Source organism: Lissotriton vulgaris, chromosome 2_1, assembly GCF_964263255.1.
Source record: "Lissotriton vulgaris chromosome 2_1, aLisVul1.2, whole genome shotgun sequence".
In the NCBI taxonomy this organism is placed as follows: Eukaryota; Metazoa; Chordata; class Amphibia; order Caudata; family Salamandridae; genus Lissotriton; species Lissotriton vulgaris.
This window is the reverse complement of record NC_141687.1, coordinates 1,489,433,372-1,489,442,941: the sequence shown is the minus strand read 5'-3', so window position 1 is coordinate 1,489,442,941 and position 9,570 is coordinate 1,489,433,372. Positions and strand designations below refer to the sequence as shown.

The 9,570-nt window shown below is 43.2% G+C and overlaps 1 long non-coding RNA gene across 1 annotated transcript; it reads left to right on the top strand.

Annotated features, from left to right (window-relative positions):
* Positions 1-3,993: 3,993 nt before the first annotated feature.
* On the top strand, positions 3,994-5,534 carry LOC147732804 (uncharacterized). The gene is made up of 5 exons (XR_015308686.1): positions 3,994-4,047; positions 4,217-4,317; positions 4,483-4,587; positions 4,694-4,778; positions 5,293-5,534. It is a non-coding gene; the product is annotated as an uncharacterized LOC147732804 (long non-coding RNA).
* The last annotated feature ends 4,036 nt before the right edge of the window (positions 5,535-9,570 follow it).

Sequence of the window (9,570 nt, the reverse complement as noted above, 5' to 3'; positions counted from 1 at the left end):
AGTACTTAGGCTGCATAACTTTGATGTTAAAATGGACAGCCTTATGGTCTGTCCATGGGAGAGTATGGCCTGCCAAATAGGTGGATTCAGACACTAGTTGAATTAAACTGAAAGCTGCAAGATTATCCAGCAGTCTAGCTGATTCTGGGTTATATATTAGCCCCAGATGGTAATTAAAGTCACCTAGAATTGTAAGGAAGTGAGAGTCAGTATATGACTCCAGAAGAGTCAATAAAGCTTGGGGGAAAGCTGCTCTGGGTCCAGGTGGGTGAAATATAATAAGCCCCTGAAAGGTAGTGAGGTTTTTCAGTTTATGCAGAAATGTAATGCCTCTGCTGGTAAAACTGATATAACTTCCACCAGCACCTTTAAGTGATCCTGATATATAATAGCTATGCCACCTCCTCTGCCTTCTACTCTGTCTTGTGAAGTGACTGCATAGCCCTCTGGTAATGCAATGTTCCAGTCTGGGCCTGAAGTGTTATCCGTCCAACGTTCAATCACAAAAAGTATGTCCAGGGTGGATCCCTGAATAATAATAATAATAATAATAATAATCCACATTTGTAAACACTCAAACACCCGTAAGGGTCTCTAGGAGCTGGGGGCCGTCGGGAAGATTAAGCAAGCTATTGCCCAGAGTCACATGGTGCTGGGCTAATCTGCCGCTGGTGCCGGGGATCGAACCGTGATCCCCAGATTCCGGAGAAAGTCACCCTAGCCGCGGCGCAACACCTCTTCAGATCTTCTAGCTCATGTTTATGTTTTCCCACCGAGGGTACATTCAATAAGAGGCATTGCATGAACGGTTTAAGGGTGGCTTTTGGGATATTGTCTAGCCCATTTCTGGTGATATTCATGGCCATCTCCTCATTTACTCTATTCTTGCATGCCTCAGTCTTTTCGGCCTTGCTTCCTCTCCCTACCCTTCTTTTGTGCTCAGAGTTGTTATTGGTGTCTGGGGTCAGTCGAAAGGGGCACTTAGAGCAAAGAAACCTGCTACATTCTGGTTTTGGAGGAACATATTGTGGTTTCTACTGTTGCCACTCTCCAAGGCCAAAAGCTGGTTTCTATTATATATTTGGGGCTTTAACAGGTCAGGGGTTCTGGTGCTGGTTGCGCTCCAGGAGCTGACGGGCGCAGATGGGCTTGCCTTTGGTGTGCCTTTGGAGCACTAGTGGAGCACCTGCTGCACAGTCATCCCAAGTTAAGTTGTGGAGGAAAGAGCAAGTAGATCGCCAACCCTGGTGCAATGCGGGCCTGTCTAACATCCGGGTACCGCAGAGGTCGAGCGGAAAGCAATACACACAGCCGTTATAGACAGCAACGTTTCAACAGCTAAAAGTAAGTGTTTAAGATGTACACTTCATTAAAGAAGGTTTGTGCAAGAACGCAATTTAAGTTAAAATAATGAGCAGCAGTACAGCGCTGTATTATAATGCAAAGTCCACCTACATAGACAACTCAATTTATTTGATAGCCTGCATCTGCGATCTATGTTCCCCACATTCCTGATCTCTTGTGCCCGTTCCATGAAGCTTGGGGGGACTGAGAAAACCCACTTATTGCTAACAGCAATAAATATAATGTCAGTGAGTACTGATTCTTCCTTAGATGATTTGTGGCCTCACTCTCCTCACTCTCCTCTAGGATACAAAAAAATACAAGTGATGGGCTTACCTTGACTTCTCTATCCAGTAACTCAAACAGGGCCCTAACTACATTTTGCCAGAAGAGCCTAGACACTGCCTAAACATGTGAACATCATCTATATCACCTGGTTCCCCTATGTTGACAGCCTTTTTGGGGTCCAATACACTCTGTGTAGATGAAAAGATGGTTCTTCCTTGAGGGGACAGATTTCACAGGTTTATACAAAATGTGAATAGATACTTGAAATCCATGGATTATTTTCTCCATCCTCTGCAAGTCTTTCTTCACAAGCTCTCATGGAAGTCTCAAGTCACTATCAAGTACCTCAAGGAAAGGCCAATACCATTTTGCAAAGTCATTTTTCTGAGGGGCACCCTCCTGGCAGTTGTCATCCCAAAAATATTTTTGTCCCAGATCTCTCCCACTTGACCTCTTGCCAAGGTGGTTATCTGGTGGTATTTAATCCTAGAAAGCCTGTATCCTGTTTTCTCTGAAATATCCTTCCACACAATTAGGATGTCTCCCTGGAAAGGTTGTCTCCACTTTTTTTATACTGGCAGTCTTCAAAGGCAGTGCAAGCTGATCCAGTAAACATTCTGTAATACCTGGGGATTCCCACATGTGAGTCAGTTCACTATAGTATGGTATCCTAAATGTCACTCTAATTTGTGTCCAGAGCCTAACCCCCATGGCCACCACTTTCAGCTTCACCATTTTAAAGTGCTTAACATCTCCGAACTTATAAAAGATATGTGCTACCCCCTGCAAAGAGCTCTTTAACATGGCACTAAAGATACAACCTAATTGTGAGGGGTCAAAACCGGAAAGCAACATCTTGTTGTTTTTCCATTGAAAGGCCCAAAAGTATTGTTGAAAGTCAGGCCCTTCTAAACCTCCCTTCGTCATTGTCCTTCGCAGCTTTCTCTACACAATCCGAACACCCTTTGAGACCTAGATAAACTACACAGTGAGTTGAGCAGTTTTATCTTGGCTGCTCAACTCACTGTGTAGTTTATTTAACCAGCTGTTCTTAAAACATAGTGGGTTTGAGTTAAACGGGAAGGTGAATTTGGGTAGAACTGACATCTTGACATTATTTGTTTAGCCAAATAAAGTAAGGAGAAGGGTCATCCAGATTCTCAGGAGCTTTCTCGTCTCAGTCATAACTTTATTAAAATGTAACTGTTCTAACTCCTCCTAAACTTGTGTCACCTATATGCCTAACTATAATATTTTTCACAGGGTGGCCATCCCACTGCATGATTCACATAATACTTTCTGTTTTAGCATCATGAGCAATTACCCCAAGCTCTCACCAGATGTATTCATAATTCCCTTTATAATGGGGCAGGAATTTGTGGGGTCCGACATAAGAACTGTTAAGTTGTACAAGGCCAATTTCTTCTCCCAACCATTATACTGAATAGGGACTATGCCTATACTGTTCAAACAAGGGAGGGAAACCTGCCCTATATGGTTTAGTACGAGGCCTCAAAGAGGTCCACTATATTATATAAAGTTGAACCCACAAGGAACATTTCACAAATACATTGGCTCAGATTTATCAAAATTTGTTTTTATTTTAACCACATCGCCGCTGTGCATTTTCCCCCACTGTGCTGACTTTTCAGTTACTCCATGTTTCATGACGAGCTCAGCTCGTCATCAGCACAGCTCCACTGTGCCTCATGACGAGCTGAGCATGGTGTTGATCCCACCTCCCAAAGAAAAAAACGCGAGGTCTTTTGGATCTTTTTTCTCAACAGCATGGAGAAGGGCCTTAATGAGGAATGCCCAAGTGCTAATGCCCTATTGTAGTTCCTTATCTAACGTCTCTGTCTTATCTGTATCTGCTGATTTCCTGATTCCAACCAGCCGAGATGACAAGATGTCATTTAAGAACCTGCATCCATTACATGACTGAGCACACTCACCACGTAGGTTAGGTTTTGTATTCCCCCTCCATCATGGTGAAGCCCCAATATGCCTATCTCATGTGCTCTTATCTTTGTTCATTTTCTATCTTTTTTTCCACAGTTCATTCGTTGTTTGTTTTAACTCGTTGAGATTATATATACACTCATATATTCCAACAGGACCCTCGTTTTCTGTGAAACTTCCGTAACCCCCCATATATGTTTCCAACATGAATTGCGGACCATTTATCCCCCTTATAAGATGGCCGCTCGATTATTTGCCTATGGGTTCGACCCATTTGATCCTTCTTTGATGTTGTCCACGCGTTAACAGTCCCGCGCTGCGACAGCTGTCCCGAGTTGCGGTCTTGAACCAGTATAAAGGGGCATGATTTCAGCAACTCTTTCGCTGATTTTCTGCCACCATGTGTGCTGCCGCCGCCGCCGACTGGATGTTCCTTATCCTCCGATACGTCAGGTACGTCTATGCCCACCCCTGTGCTCTGCTGCCTCAAACTCCTAGATCCTTGAAGCTTTCTCCAACTACTTAAGCCCCTCATATAGCGAGTACGCTCCGACATCTAGACAGTGCCTAAATGATACGATCCCCATTGTTCTTACTTCCGCCACCATGTATTTTTTCATAGATTGCATCTCTGCTGCCTATATCTATCTATGAAGAAAACTCACCGTCACCTATAAATTCCATGCCTGAAACCTCTCCGAGGGTGAAAAAGCTTTTTACTCGGTAAGAACACCTGTTTGCGTTTTTCATCCGCTCCACTCAGTCCAAAAAAAGCCCCCTCGTAGAGCCTGCCTCATTATTCTCAGGATTGTCTGAAACCGTGAGGCCATTTATGAGATCGTCTAACCTCCATATACCTGCTAGTAAGCCGCCTGCTTTCCTCCCTAGGTTTTGTATTTGCCACCTGCCGGCCGGCCGCGAGTGTGCACACCAGAGAAAAATATATATCAAATTAACGGAACCCATTCACGGAACAGTCTCCTTTCGTATCAGGTATATATCTCCTCTCTGATATTATTGGATTAAAAAAAAAACCCTGTTGCAGGACCCTTTCTCCGCGATTTGAAATTACTCATTTTTCACCCTTTTTCTTTCTTAGGGAACTATAAGCTTCATCGCATTGCCATTGACGTCAGCTCCAGCCTTACTATCTGTCTCTGGGTGCATTATTTAATTTTTTACAGGTATGACTTGAGTCTGACAAACTAAGAACCCCCCTACCAGATGCTCCTTATAAAAATTACGTTAGGGGAGAGTGTCCTTGTTATTCCAACTCTCTTATTATCCTATCCCCCTAGGTTCATAAGACTGCAAAGCTCTAACACACCGGTGCTAGTAGAGAAAACTAACCCCCGAATCAGAAGATTTTCCATTCTGAAGTTAATTTAATCCCCTAGTAACAGGTAAATTACATGACATGGCCAGTATAGCGATTCTCTAGCTGTATTCTCTGCTTGTTGTTTTGTACCCTTGATCCATGCCTTGTCCCGTGTCCTATGTGTTATCCATTTTTCACCTGAAATATGTATATATGCACATGTTGTCTCATTAGTTCGCTTGTTGTCTGTAGGCCTAGCTATCGTTGGACTAACTGGATGTCATTATCCTCAGTAGAGTTTAATTATTCTAGTTTGATGTGCCTTGAACCCGTGCAAGGATGTTTCCTAAAACTATGTTTTTAATATATCATTTACACAGATTATTCACCTTTGTTGTGGTTCCATCTCCTCCTCGTCACTTTGCCCTGATGAAGGTGTAGCCCCGGACGGCGCGATACACCGAAATGCGCGTTGGCGTCGGTTCCTATCCTGGAACTTACAGGACCAACCCGGATACCCAACCATCGGTCCCTATTCCATCAAAGACCATCCGTGCATAGTGTTGTGTGATGTATGAATGCTTATGTATATGTGTAGATGGTATGTAAGTGTGGAGTAAGAACCACAGTTAATTCTGTCCTGTTGCTTTTTTATTCTTACTCATATTTATTCATTGAATTATTCCAATTTATCTATGACAAAAATGAACTTTAAAATAAAAACACATTTTGATAAATCTGAGCCAATGTATTTGTGAAATGTTCCTTGTGGGTTCAGGGCACTTTATATGATATAGTGGACCTCTTTGAGGCCTTGTACTAAACCATATAGGGCAGGTTTTCCTCCCTTGTTTGATCTTTATTGTCCCCGTCTACCTGCCTTTAATTGATGTGGGGTCCCCCTTCGGTTTGAAATATGCCTATACTGTAGCTCAACCTCCTTGTAAATGGATTCATACACAGATTAAATAAAAGTGAGAACAGCGGGCAGTCCTGCCTGATGCCACTCTGGATTTTTTTGATCTTCCCCGTCAATCTGCTGTTTACAGAAATTATAGTCATGGGTTCCCTATAAATCAACTCCATTGCCCTACATAAACCCTTTCCAAGGCCATTCTATCCAAGTCAAAGCTGAAAATCACCAAAGGGAGGTTCCAACCAGTTGCCACATCGATGGATTCATTCAACCCATATGGTAAGTCATGCAGACGCCCACTGATGAACCACTTTTTTTTTGTACTCATGTCACCATTACTGCAACCTCAGACACCTTCTGTAAACACTCTCCGGCCCTTAGCCTGTTGCATACAATCACTGGCCCATGCCACTCAGCCTAAACCAGAACCCTGGTTTATGGCTGTGCCCAGGTTTAATCATAGGACTGCTCATTAGATTGACTATTTGAACCTGGACAATAAATATGCTGCCCTAGAGGGGTTTGAAGTGTGTGATTGACAGGAGGTATGTAGGGAGGCCCAGCTTACACAGCACAGTCATGCCCAGCAGGTGGAAAATTTCATAACAATTAACCACTCACTATAACAGAGAAGAGATCGGATAAAATCATTATGTTGTAATATAGCTGGGCTTAGATGTGAGCTGGATAGTGAAGATTGGACTAGGATCATTCAACAATATGATTTAGTTTGTCTGCAAGAAACGTAGGAAGTTGACGTTGTCCACATTGATGATTTTCGTACAATTCAAACCCCAGCAACCCCCTCAAAGTCAGGCAGAGTGAGAGGAGGATTACTGACTTTGATTAGAAACACACTATGTGTAAAAAATGTTAGGACTGATAGAGTCCTCTTATTATCATCTCATAGTGTGTAGTGGACCTGGAGTACTGGACATGTTTCTAATTAATTTTTATATTAATAACTTTGAGGGCAAAATGTCTAATTGATTCATTAGAGTGTGCAATTAACAGGGCCATAACAAACCATCATAACCCTCAGAATATAGTGTGGATGGGTGATTTCAACGCTCAAAGTTGTATAAGGTTAGCCACCCCACTATGCGGTGTGATTGATGAAGAAGGTGTAGTACCATTGCATTTCTCACAGACTCCATATGGTAATGAATTGAATAGGCTCACACCTCCCAGCCATTCCCTAAGTTTATATGGGTCCGGGAAAGTATCTTCCATATATAAATCAGAAAAGAGGGAGACCAGATGTCTCTGCATATCCTCAAGTTTGTTTGAAACCTCCCTCCGGGAGCTTACCACCAACTCCTTGATCATGTTATGAGATCTCTCCACTTTCACCTTCCAAGCTAGCAAGGACGCAGCTTATTCCCCATACGCAAAGTGCCTCATGGATCCAACCTTCCACCTTTCCCTGCATTTAGAGTCAATCTTAGTAGAGGCACAGTTAAAGTAGAACACTAACTGCTTTAATAGTAATCACCTATCGGTTACTTCATCCCAGGTCTGGAGACTGTTCTTCAGTAACCCAAACTCAGCTCTATCTTCCCTGTACTTTAAATGTCCCTGGCAAAAATAATATCCCTGGATGAATGCTTTGAATGTGTCCCACACAACTCCAAGGGGGGCTGAGCCTTAGTTATCGGTAAAATATGACTTGTTGCTTTTTTAGTACAAATGCCAGATCTCTATCCAAAAGGATAGCTTGCTTCAAGGTCCACCTTAGATTCAGCTTATACCCAGGGGGTTGCAGTGATAAGAACATAGCAGAATGATCCCAAATATGCCCTGAAAGATGATTGACATCCCTGATCTGTACTGCTAAACCCCTATCAACAAAAAAATTGTCTAACCTAGAAAAGTACCCATATTATTTGCTATGGAAGGTGTATCCTCTCTCCTGACCTTTTAAATAGCACCAAGCATCCACCAATCCCAGATCCTGCAATATATTTCTGAGCACCTGTCTCATCTTTGGTACCTGACCACCATTCCTCCAATTTGATCTATCTAGAATACGGTCAAGCAGATTGTTAGAATATCTCCCCAGAACCGTGATGGGGTCATCTATGTTTGGACCATAATACCCTGATTCTGATTCTGCACAAATAAACTTAAAACCATATTTTCTAATCCTAGCTAAAACCCTCCTACTATTGCTGTCAATTTTGGAGCACATAATCTCTACACAGAGCCCTGCTTGATCAGGATCGCCCCTCCTTTACAGCACTGGTCCTGATCATTCACCACCGAACTCTCGATCCATCCATACCTAGTTAAAAGCTCCCTACTCTCTTGCAACCAAATGCGTTCCTTGAAGGGTAATTATATGAGCCTTACTTTCCTCCCAGTACCTCAAAACCACTCTTTGCACGGCTTGGGACCATATACCATTCATGTTCCAGGTTAAAAAATGTATACTACTACCAACCCCATCCCTTTTTCGACATTGTTAACTTTCTCCTCAAACAAGCCATCCCTAAAGGGAGACATACCTGCACAATGACATTGAGGATTTAGTTTTTTCCATTTTTCCCACTGCTTCCTACCTTGTGCCCCACCACTACTCCCCCCCCAAACCCACCCTCTCATCCCACTTGGGGGAATCCTCCCAAAACTTGAAGGAATGCAATTGCTGTTAAGGGCTGTTCTGGAGGGCCTGATGATTTTACGACTGCAGCAAACTCCCTCAACCTTTCCTGAAACTGAAACACAGGTACGCAATGCTAACGTAGTCAAGGGGCATCTCCTTTTCCTTTAATGGTGACTATCAGTGCATTCCACATCCTCCACTGTGAAATAATTATACATTTGATTATTGCACAAAATGCGAAGAGTTGCTTGGAATTTTAGTTGTACTTCTGCCCCCAATTTCCGAAGGTACTCCATCCTCTTGCCTAACCTCCGTTGCCTCTGCTCCGTTGCCTTGCATATGTTTGATGTTAATATTCGCGAAAAGCCATTAACAATGTAGGGTCCCTTCCTTAGAGCCACACTCTGAATTACCTCCTTTTCTGCGTACTAAATAAAGTGTGCCAAGATCTTCCTTTGCTTGGACAATTGGAGGTTCCTCCAGAATGGATCTCAGTGTGCCCTCTGAATCTCATGCACTAGATTGATCTCTGGCTTATCCTTCAGTGCTGTGTCACTCAGGAGCTTGATTATAAAGGATTACATGTCCAAACCCTCCTCGCTTCCGGGACATTCAAAAATATTAAGTTGATCCTCCTGGAGTGGTGTTCAACACTCTCAATGTCCTCACATGGAGCTTTATACTGCTTGCATAGCATTGAGATCCTGGAGGTGTTTCCTCAACAGCCCGCTTTATTGATCCTATAGCCTCATCCAGTGCTTATGTATGGGAAGCAAATGCATCCAGGTTCTATGCTAACACCCAGCATGAGGATTGTTTGCTTTCCTGATTAGCCTCTGAGACAATAAACCTGTTTTTCATTTCTTTTTTAACCCTAAGAGGATACCCGTCATTGAATCTTGCGCCTTTTCTGTGTTACTTGCTGGGTGAGGAGTAGCTGGTCCTCTGCCGGGGTTCTACATTTGATGCCAACTGCACAGGCGAGTCCCAGCTGGGAGCCTGACTAGTGCTGGCTCTGCCCAACACAAGCGTGCCAGCAGATCTGCACCGTTGGAGCACTCTTGTTACCTCCTCCCACTGGATACTGTGGGACAACATCGTCACCAAAACACACAAAATGATGGACGGAATGTTTCA